The 11,897-nt window shown below is 44.3% G+C and overlaps 1 long non-coding RNA gene across 1 annotated transcript; it reads right to left on the minus strand.

The window, feature by feature from the left end:
• Window positions 1–2,205: 2,205 nt before the first annotated feature.
• LOC308595932 lies at window positions 2,206–9,552 on the minus strand. Its single transcript, XR_014012230.1, has 3 exons — window positions 9,512–9,552; window positions 9,259–9,358; window positions 2,206–2,275 (listed from the first exon to the last, which is right to left on the minus strand). It is a non-coding gene; the product is annotated as an uncharacterized lncRNA (long non-coding RNA).
• Window positions 9,553–11,897: the final 2,345 nt, after the last annotated feature.

The following is an 11,897-nucleotide window of genomic DNA, read 5'->3' on the forward strand; positions in this document are numbered from 1 at the left end:
TTTGCAGAACAAAAGGAGGGAATTTTATTTGAAATGACAATGTTATTGTGCGATCAACACTCAAATGTTATTGTCCGCCATTGTCAAGACATCTGCCCCATTCCCCAGCTTCTGTAGCTAGAGGAGCCACAGCACAGGAACATAGAGAGAGTTGTCTTATTGTGGTAGAGTTGCCACCTGTCCCTCAGAAGAAGGGATTGTCCTGAATCTTAAGGAGAAATGCTGTGTCCCTTATTTCTGCCTCACTTTCTTCTTCCTGCCTCCTCGGCTGAGGCGAGTGCTGAGCTCAGCTCCTCCCTCCCTCCCATCTCTACCTGCAGCATTGCCTCCCTCCTCCATTCTTTCTCTCCTTTCCTTTCCTTTCCTTTCCTTTCCCTTCCCTTCCCTACCCCTCCCTGTTACACTAAATCCAGTGATTGACGCAGCTGTGGCCCAATGGATGGCCACAGAGGACAGGCAAGTATTTGGGGATGGAATGTAGGGGCGGAGCTGAGAAAAATATGAGTGACTTTAGATGAAGGGGGGAGGAGGAGAGGAGGGAGGGGGAGGGATTGCTTTGAAGTCATTTCTGCACCAGGTAAATCAAATTTTAGCCTCCCACCTGACTTGTCCCATATTTTTGCCCGACTTGTCCATTATTTCGCCTGACCAAAGGTAGGGCAACCCCATGTGAAATTGATCTGATGGTTTCTCCCCACATGTAATCATGATCATTGTTTATTTATTGACAATATTTTTTTCCTTTCCTCTTCGTTAATTTTTTTTTTTGGGGGGGGGAGGTAAATAAATAAACACTAAGTTAAAACGTTGGTCCATCTAACTCAGTATTGTTGACACTGACTGGAGATGTTTGGGTTGAAAGTGGGCTTCCTTCATGAAAAGCACCAGTGATCTATGGCCCTTTTCAAACGATGGGACTTGTGGGCGACGTTGAGCGCATGAATTCTGATACACACTGAAGTGTACTGGCTATACCTCCTGGATGAACCATATTTCACACCTGAGATTTGGGGGGCAGTTCTCAGCTAAAAGACTAAGTAGAAAAATGTGTTTGAAACAAACAAACAAAGCAAGAATACTTATCGCAAAGTATTGAAAGACACAAGATCTACCCACCTTGGAAGAATGGCAGGTGAAGGTGATGGACTACATGGAACTGGCAGAAATGACTGGCAGAATCCGAGACCAGGGAGAAGATTCGGTGGAAGAAGATTGGAAAAAGTTTAAAGACTATTTACAGAAATATTGTAAAATTTATGAATGTTAGAATGATGTTGGATAGAAACTAAGTGGTCTCTAGCTGTAATGTTATAAGGGAATATGAGAAAATGGACTATTAATAGGTAAAAATCTAATCTTACAATATTTTAAGACTGAAGACTAGGATGAACAAAGAGGGGAGGGATTTGCTGAACTAACAAACTGAACTGGAATACAGAAAAGGGAGGCATGAGGAGGTCTGGAAAATAAGCAAATGAATGATAAGTGATTGAAAGACTGAATTGTTTTTAACTATTTTTATTTTGTATTTTTCTTTTTTTAATTTGTAATATTTTGAAAACCTTAATAAATATCTTTTTTTAAAAAAATGAAACAAACAAACAAAACACATGACAGAACAGACTTATGAATGTGAAATTCACACAGGCCTGGAAATAAACTGATCCATCCATCCCTAGCTTTCCATTTGAGAACTAAAATGCAGTGCAAGTTTTGACCTTTATTTTTTATTTTAAACCCAAGAAAGTTTTGTTTTCCAATCCTTGGCTGCTTTTTCTTTCTTTCGTTGGTTTTAAATTGGTAATTATTCAGAGGTGGAATATACCTATTAAACTTGGAAGACAACAGCAAGCAACAGAACTGTCGCCAGAGAAAATAATGAGCTTTGCATTGTTATTTATAAACATTTGAATTAATAGGGAAATACAGAAGGAGGCATTTGTCTCAAAAGCTGGCTTTCAGCAAATAACAAACAAATGAAAATTTAATGTTATTCTTTCCTCCTGATATGTTGCTCTTTCGAAATAAAATATATACATATACATACCACTGATGAATGAAACGAAGAAATAATAAATAATATTAATTAGTCATTATGGATATAATTAAAGTGAAGCCATTAGTACTGAAAGACAGGAAACATTGAGAAAGCAGTGTTTGGTTATAAACCAAACACCTTGTATTTGTAGACTGTCATGGAATTGCTTCAGAGTAGATTTATGAACGTCCGTTTTGACATCCTCAGTTATTGCGATGCAGAAATTTGACAGAAGGACTGCAAAAAACAAAAACAAAAAAACAGTTGGCATCCAAAGCAAAAGTAGCCTTTCCTGGTTTAGTTCTGTTTGTGAGCACCCTTAATGTTTAAGGAAAGTGTTTTGGAAATGCTAGATTTGCTATGTGAATTTACTTATCAGTGAATAGTGCTGTTTGTACATAGTGGAATCAAAGAATCATAGAATTGTAGAGTAAAAAGTACCTCCAAGGTTTATCTCCAGGGATCAGCAAACTTTTTCAGCAGGGGGCCAGTCCACTGTCCCTCAGACCTTGTGGGGGGCTGGACTATATTTTTTTGGGGGGGAATGAACGAATTCCTATGCCCCACAAGTAACCCAGAGATGCATTTTAAATAGAAACACACATTCAACTCATGTAAAAACACCAGGCAGGTCCCACAAATAACCCAGAGATGCATTTTAAATAAAAGCACACATTCTACTGATTCTACTGACACACTGATTCCTGGACTGTCCGCAGGCCGGATTTAGAAGGCAATTGGGCCTGATCTGGTCCCTGGGCCTTAGTTTGCCTACCCATGGGCTAGTCCAACCCCCTGCAATGCAGGAAGGTTTAAATGTGCAGCATTTTAAAATGTGACAACTTTCCTGCAGTCTAAAACAGTCCAATCAGTTCTTTCTCTCCTCACTGTTTGAACCAAACAATGTTATTCTTGCTTGGAGGTCGCTGGGAAGTGTGCATTCACACTGTGGTGAAATTTGAAATCTCAATACTTGGTGACCGTGTCTCGTTCAGCACTGTATGGGAAAAGAAGAAGAAGACAATTGAGAGTCATTTGTCCCTGTTCAGGCAAGCTCTTGAAACCCAAAATTCTCAATAGTTGGGTGATGGCTGCTGTAGTTCAACAACACTTGAGTGCTACACATTCCCAACTATGAATCTAAGACGTTGTATGGATTCTAGTGCCATTAATAAATGGTTTCTTCACTAGGGGACACCGGACTTAGTTGTATCTGGGTACAGTCAGGAGTTTTCTGTTTCTTTTCCATTCTTTAAAAGAGATAAAGGAAGTCTCGTCTAGTTGCTACACTGGTGTGTCCTCCAAGAGTTCATTGACAGATAATACAGCTTTCTTTTCTTTAATGGAGATAAGCCAGGGTGGGTTTCTTCAGCCTAGATGTATCCTAGAAACTTGTAAGCCACTCTAGAGGGGTAAGGTTAGTGTAATCCTGGACATATTTTGCTGGAGAAATGGACTTGTGGGAGCAGAATAAGGAAATTGGTGTGGAAAGATCCAGGAGAGGCTGTTCTAGATGTAGCTGCAGTTCCCTGGGCTGTGATCTACTTTGTGAGGTGGAAGAGTGAGCAACACACTCAATACCTGCTTTGGAAAGTGCATAGTTAAACCATGGAAATTGCTCCAACAAGGGGGTAGTGATGGCACATCAAAAGATTCCATCAATGGTGTCTCCGATAAATTGTATACATCACTTGGGAAGACCACCTGAACTAATGCCAGTGTACTGGAAGAAGCAAAGATCACCAGTGTTGAAGCAATGATTCTTCAACATCAACTTCGTTGGACTGGTCATGTTGTCTTCCAAAGCAACTACTCTATTATGAACTTAAAAATGGAAAGCGTAATGCTGGTGGTCAACAAAAGAGGTTTAAAGACTCTCTCAAGGCAAATCGGGGGGGGGTGTAGTATAAACACAGACAATTGGGAAACACTGGCCTGCCAGTGATCCAATTGGAGAACAGCCGTTACCAAAGGTGTCATGGGCTTTGAAGACGCTTGAACTCAGGACAAAAGGGAGAAATGTGCTAAGAGGAAGGCACGCTTGGCAAACCCTCACCGTGATCAACTTCCACCTGGAAACCTGTGCCCCCACTGTGGAATGACATGTGGATCCAGAATTGGCCTCCTCAGCTACTTACGGACTCACTGTTAAAACTGTGTTTGTGGAAGACAATCTTACTCGGCTACGAGGAATCGCTGAAAAAGAAGAAGTGATGGCCACTGACTTGGATGGCTTTAAAAGAGAATTAGACAGATTCATGGAGGATGAGGCTATTAATAGCTGCAAGCCGCAGTATCTATGTTCTGCCTTCGTTGTTGTAGGCAGTATGGTTCTGAAAGCTAGTTACTAGGAATCACATGTGGGGAGAGCACGACTGCACACAGCTCCTACTTGTGGGCTTTCCATGGTCATCCAGTTGGCCACTGGGAGAAGAGGATGCTAGACGACCTGGGCCTCTTGTCTGACTCAGCAGGGCACTTGTGTTTGGCAAGGACATAAAATGAAGCCCTGATTCACGTCAGGAATATAAGAACATAAGAAGAGTCTGCTGGATCATGTCCATGGCCCATCTAGACCAGCATCCTGTTCTCTCCATGGTCAACTGGATGCCTGTGGGAAGCTCACAAGAAGGACCTGAGCACAAGATTCTTCTTCCCTCCCGAGGTTTTCAGCAACAGGAATTCAGAGGCATACTGCCTCTGTCTATGGAGGCAGAGCTTAGCCAACATGACTAGGAACTAGGGCTGTTTTTCAGCTGGAACTCAGTTCTGGCTCCTCTCAGATGGGTGCCATTGGCACTATAAGAGGATGGGGGTGGGCATGGCACTGTGGTCTAAACCACTGAGCTACTTGGGCTTGCAGATCAGAAGGTCGGCGGTTCGAATCCCTGCAGCAGAGAGAACTCCCGTTGCTCTGTCCCAGCTCCTGCCAACCTAGAAGTTCGAAAGCACCCCAGTGCAAGTAGATAAATAGGTACTGCTGTGGTGGGAAGGTAAATAGTGTTTCTGTGCACTCTGGCTTCTGTAATGGTCTTCCGTTGCACCATTTGCAGTTTAGTTCTGCCGGCCACATGACCCGGAAAGCTGTCTGTGCACAAACGCCGACTCCCTTGGCCTGAAAGCGAGATGAGCGCCGCAACCCCATAGTCACCTTTGACTGGATTTAACCATCCAGGGGTCCTTTATCTTTACCTATAAGAGAACAAGGGAGGCATTCATGGTGAGTTCTGGCACCTCTTTTTCTAGAAAAAAAATAGCACTGCTAGTATACATTGATACCCTTGCCCTACATGAATCTGTCCAATTCTCTTTTTAAAGCTATCCAGGTTGGTGGCCATTGCTGCCTCCAAGGGAAGCGAGTTTCATAGTTTAACTATGTGCTAGAAGAAGAAGAAGAAGAAGAAGAAGAAGAAGAAGAAGAAGAAGAAGAAGAAGAAGAAGAAGAGTAGTAGTAGTAGTAGTAGTAGTAGTAGTAGTAGTAGTAGTTTGGATTTGATATCCTGCTTTATCACTACCCGAATGAGTCTCAAAGAAGCTAACATTCTCCTTTCCCTTCCTCCCCCACAACAAACATTGTGAGGTGAGTGAGGCTGAGAACTTCAGAGAAGTGTGACTGGCCCAAGGTCACCCAGCAGCTGCATGTGGAGGAGCGGGGAAGCGAACCCGGTTCACCAGATTACAAGTCCACTGCTCCTAACCACTACACCACACTGGCTCCCCCACACCACATCAGATAACAAATACTTCTTTTTATCTCTCCTGAATCTTCCAGTATTCAGCATCATTGGATGTCCATGAATTCTAGTGTTATGTCATGTCCCCTCCTACTTGCTTTTCCTCTAAACTTAAAGGCCACAGATGCTTTCCTCATAGGTGTATCGCTCCATCCCCTTGAACTTTTTTCTGCTCTTTTCTCACCCATAGATTCGTATAAAGGCAATAATTCGTATAACAGGCAATAATTTTGCTCCCTTCCCCACCCCCCACTCAGCTTCACACATTTGGATCGACTCACATTTAATGAAATATTTCCTACTTGATAAAATGAAATCACCTATGAACCCTGTTAGCTTCCCTACAATTGTGACTTGGCTGTTCCACAATGGTCACCTGCCCTTCTCGGGTGGGTTCATCTCCATATTTCTAACCCTGGAGCTGTTTTAAAGAGATTCGTGGTGTAACTATGGCAGGACAGAGAGATGAGGAATTGGCACGGAGGGCAGCTGGTGATGGCAGACGTGATTGGGAAGAGCAGGGAAAGCAAACAGAAATGCAGATAGCAATTATAATGAAGGCAGAACCTCAAAGAAGCACACACACACACAAGCACACACAAAAACACCCCTCCTCAGTGCCATAGCTGGGAAATTGATAGCGCCGATTCCGCATCTCTGCCTGTCCACGTGTCTGCGGGTGAAATGAGCTCGTCCCTAAAATGGAAAATTAGAATGTTTCATGAAATTAATGGAAAAGAGGATCCTAGAAAGAATAAAGAGGGGCCTGGATAAATTAAAGATTTTATCTGTAACCAAACTGGAGTAATTGACTAAATTAACTTGTCTTATAGAGACACGTCCTGAGACATTGCAAAAAATAAAGAGAAGATAAAAGGAAATTAGAGAATGTAATATGGCATCGGGACGGGGCTAGGGAAGGAAACCAAAATAAAGGGTAGAAATACAATTGTCAAAGAAGAGGTGTGTTGCCGGGGAGCAGGGGAACCATTAACATGCATATATAAGTGATGGGTAAATGTGGCACTTTGTTCAGCTACAAAGACCCTTATCATTTGGCAAACAATTCACAAGGGTGGGAGGAAAAGCATTCAGATAATGCCTATCAGGGAATCATTCACATTTTCTGGAAGCAGGTGCATTGCCCATTCAAACCCCTGACTCCTTAAAATTGAGGGGGGACAAGAGTGGCATATTTATTTAACTTTTTATTAATGTGTATGGGTTTCCCAGCATCCCCTTACTATCAGTGATCTGTTTTGGACCTTCTGCTCTTTGCACAACACTTTCATTCCCTGAGATTATCCGAGGAAAGTGGTCACTACTTCCTGGTTCATAGATGCCTCCAAGCTATAGGGAACCTTCATGTTCTGAGAAGATAGACCTCTGGACACCAGAGGTCTATTGCCTTCAAGCCCTGCTTGCCACCTTTCCTGGAACATCTAGTTGACCACTGCTGGAAACAGATAGGTGGGATCAACCTGCACATTAATTGTCATTAATGCCACAAATTCTCGTGACTGTCATCTGTTTTAACTGTTTCTATTTCTGAGTTTCGGATTGTTGTGACTCGCCCTGCGACCTGCTAATGAAGGGCAGGTAACAACAGCAGCAGTAACAACAACAGTCCACTTGCATCCTGATGCCCCTCTTCCAATGGAAATTGACTCGGTGGTGATCGTCCTGGCTTTTAAATCACCAAGGTGAATGGCGAGGGGAAGAAATCTGTTCTCTTATTTACCCTGTTGATGACTTGGTGTGCGCTGGATATTTACTCGAGGCAGGAGCAGTGAAGTGTTTGGGAGCTAATGTTTCCGAAGCTCTGCTCATTAATTTCAGATAATGAATAAACAAAGCAGCACACAAGCAACAAATATTAGAAGGAAAATATCAGATTGATTGTGTGTGTGTTGTGTGTTGTGTGTGTGTTACCTTCATTCCCTTCCCCTTCTTCTCCAAAGTAGGCCAGCATTATTATCCCACTTATAACGTGGGTTGGGGTTGGAATCACTTTGGTCAGCATGGGGTCAGTTGCGGGCTGAAAGAAGAATGGAAATGGTATTTCAGGTTCCCATTGTCAGCCGCTGCGTGAGATCAGTTCTCATTCAGAGGCTGCAGTGTTACGTGTATTCCTGCAGAACGGTGCCATCCATTCAACAGGATGAGATGCAATTTTTGGCATGGGGGCCATTGGAACGTAGGTCTTATCCACACTTACCTTTTGTCACGCTCTTCCCAGGCACAGGTCCATGCTTAAAAGCTCGATGTCCAAGTTTTTTTCTTTCTTTCTTTTTGCCCCAAAGCTTTCCCCATGGAAACCCTCTCTTTAGCACTCAATGAGAGCAAACATCAATTTGTTTTTTTCCAATGAAAGTGGGGTTTTGCGGCGAAAGCTCCAGAGAAAAAAACCCCAAAGGGCAGGGGAACTTCTACAGATTATTGGTTCTTCTAGCTCAGCAATGTCTCTATAGTGACCCACAAAGGCTCTACAGGGTTTTATAAAACCATAGATTTGTAGTGTTCGAAGGGACCCTGAGTCATCTAACCCAAACCCTTGCTATTTGAGTACCTTTCCACAAAGTTCTACCCGTAGAGGAGTTTGTTTGGTTTCTGTAGTGTTAGTTTCGTTGCTTGTGAAATTCCATGACAAGGCTTTCTTTTGAGTGCAGTTTGTTAAGACTCCTGAGAGTTGTGAGGAGATCTCTATTCCCCCAGCAGAACTTCCATTCTCAGGGTGGTTTAATAATCAGTCCCTCTTCACAGGGAGCTCTGGGAATTGTAACTCTGGCAAGGGAATAGGGGCTTCCTAGGATGCGGGTGGCGCTGTGGGTTAAACCACAGAGCGTAGGACTTGCCGATCAGAAGGTCGGAGGTTCGAATCCCCACAATGGGGTGAGCTCCCGTTGCTTGGTCCCGGCTCCTGCCAACCTCGCAGTTTGAAAGCACACCAAAGTGCAAGTAGATAAATAGGTACCGCTCCAGCGGGAAGGTAAATGGTGTTTCCATGCGCTGCTCTGGTTCACCAGAAGCGGCTTAGTCATGCTGGCCACATGACCAGGAAGCTGTACGCCAGCTCCCTCGGCCAATAAAGTGAGCTGAGCGCCGCAACCTCAGAGTTGGCCACGACTGGACCTAATGGTCAGGGGTCCCTTTACTTTTACCTTAGAACTCTCAGCATCTTTAACAAACTACAGCTCCCAGGATCCTTTGGGAGAAGCTGTGACTGTTTAAAATCTGCATCACAGTGCTTTAAATGTGTGGTGTGAATGTAGCCTGGGGCAAACTCTCATTGACTGCTTCCCAATCCCTGCAATAAAAAAACAAAAAATCCCAGGAATTACTCTGCCGGTTTTCCAAGCTCACCTGATGTTTGGAAAGTAAATAAATTTGTGAAACAGAGCCAAGAAGCAATTACTTTCAAGGACTCCTGTTTTGAGAAGGGGTAAAAAAAAAGAAAAAAGAACTGCAAAACCAATTTAATCCCACCTCTGGTCAAGTTGACATGCAGAGTGGCTCAATGAAAGCGGGCGAAAGGAGCAGGCTTGTATCCAAATCACACTAGCCAGAGACATGGATGTGAGAGATCCTGAGAGAGGTAAAAGCAACCTCCGTTAATGGAGCCAAGGGAAAGCCGGTGGGCAAACCACAAAGAAGCGTAATTGCAAGTGGGAGACTCATAACGGAGCAGTCCTGCCCCCCCCTTCTCTGAACATGATTCCCCCAAAGGTAGAAATCTTACCGTGCCCATCGGAGTTCCCCTGGACTCGGCTTCAAACGCTGGGCAAGGCAGCCAGAAAAGGAATCCACACCCATCGCTCCTTGCCAGCTCTAATTAAGCCCAGAGCCACAACACGGGGGAAAAATGATTGAGGGTTGGCAAGTGGAATGCCATGTTTGTCTTTAAACATGCATGTTTTGGTGGGGAAGGGGGGAATTTTTGTGTCTCCCAGAGGTGCCAGGCTGACAGCCCCGGAGCTTTCCTTCTCTCTTCGCCCCGGCAGGAGGGTGTGTGTGCCAAGTATAGTTTGCTCCCGCTTCCCCCTCGCCCTTCTCATGCATGCCCACAAGCAAGAATTTGTGTTGGTTTTTAAAAATAATAAGAATAATGATGATGAAGGAACGGTATTCTAAGGTGGGACTGTGTCCTGTGTTGGAATGTGAGGTTTTGGGACTTGCCCTCAGGAGTCGAGCTTGTTTGGAACAACAAAATATTTGTCTCTGTCTCTCTTTCTCAAGCAAGCAATGCTTTCTCCAAAAAACGCGCGTCCTTGGAAGCCCCCGGCGACTCACCAATCCCAGTGAAAGCCAAATGGGCTGAGGAATGTGTGTCCATAATGCTCCTTCACTGGACGAGGCCTCAGGTCATGTGAGGCCTCTGTTGTGGGGATTCTCTCAAGCTCCATAGAGGAAGGAGCCATAACTGAGTGGCAGATCATCTGCTCTGCATGCAGAAGGCACCAGGTTCAATCCCTGGTGCCTCCAAGCAGGACTGTGAGAAACCTCTGCTGGTGAGGCTGGGCAATGGATTACCTAACTGTCTGATTTGACATAAGGTGGATACCATTGTTCCTATTTTGTAAGGGTGATGACTAAGTGGTAGAGCATCTGTCTTGCATGCAGAACGTCCCAGATTCAATCCCTGGTGTCTCCAAGTAGGACTAAAGGGCAAGCTCCTATCTGAAACCCTGGGCAAAACATCTCTTTTTTTGCATGTAGAAGGAGCCAGGTGTTAGAATTCCTGATCTATGATTGCAGTCATGGGATTTTTGTCTATCACATGACGGTGTATGTTTTGACTCCACAGAGTGGGAAGTGATGGAGACAGGATGTTTGTGTTACTGTGTTCCGTGAAGTGGGACTATTGTCCTTTGTTCCTTTTCTCTTTGCTGTCTGATGCTAGAGAGAGCGAGGGAGCCATGTTGCAGTGCTCCGTGTGTGTTGATATGTAAATAAAGTAGATTAGCCAAAACGCTGAGTTACTGAGGTCTGTCACATGCAAGTTGTGCCAACTCTGCGGATTCCTAAGTGTGCCGATGTCTGTTGGCATCAGTCGCTGTGTTGTTTGGGCTGAAGAAAGCTTATGAAACTCCCGAACGATCAACCAGGAGGGAGGGAACATGCCAGTCAGGCATGTGTCTCGGCCAGAGTCCTACTCAAGTGTAGGCTGAACTCCTGACTCCAGGTTCAATTTCCCAGGTTCTGAGAAACGTTTCACTTAACAGTAAACAATACTGAGCTAAATAGAGCGATGGTCTGGCTCAATGTAAGGCAGCTCCCTATGTATGCAAAACGTCTCCTTGACATCTCCAGATAGGGATGAGTATGTTCCCTGCCTCAAACCTGGAGAGCTGCTGCCAGTCAGTGTTGACAATACTGAGCTAGATGGAGCAATGTTCTGACTCACATTCCAGCTTCCCATGTATGTTCCTGTGATCTATAATCTCCTATGCTACTCCCATTTTAGGACCAAAATCAATCCAATGATTCCATGACTTAGAACAAGCATGGAAAACCTGTAACCTTCCAGGTGTTGCTGGACTACAACTCCCTTTGTCCCTGACCATTGACTGTGCTGGCCGGGGCTGATGGGAGCTGGAGTCCAAGAGCATTCCTCATTAGGGAGTTCAAGCACTTCTTGCGTACTATGAGATAACCAAAGCATTGCAACAACTTCCCTGTAGGTAGAGCATGTATTATTGTTTCCATGGTTTATTTTTACATCCTGCTGTTCCTCCAAGAGGTTATGGGGAGCATACATGGTCCCAGACCACTTTCATCCTCATAGCAACCCCGTCAAGTAGGCTTAGGTAGAGAGAAAGCCTAAAATCGCCCAGCAAATCCTCATTCAAATTTCAACACTCTTCTGACAACATCTGCTCCCACAGAGCCACAAAAAATAACCCAGATACTGGCGAGTATGGGAGAGAGGTGAGATTCGCACCAAGGACTTCCAAGATCCCAGGTCTTAAACCAGGCGCCTGTCATCTGATAAGAATTCATTTTAGATTATAAAGGGAGATAAGTCCCTTTGGTCCATTTAGCTGGGGCAAACTAGGAGAGCTTGAAATTTGATAAGATCTAAATGCAGGTTGATTGCTCATGGCATACAGAGGAGGCGGCACTTA

The sequence above is a fragment of the Podarcis bocagei genome (genome assembly GCF_964188305.1).
Source record: "Podarcis bocagei genome assembly, chromosome: 10".
NCBI lineage: Eukaryota > Metazoa > Chordata > Lepidosauria > Squamata > Lacertidae > Podarcis > Podarcis bocagei.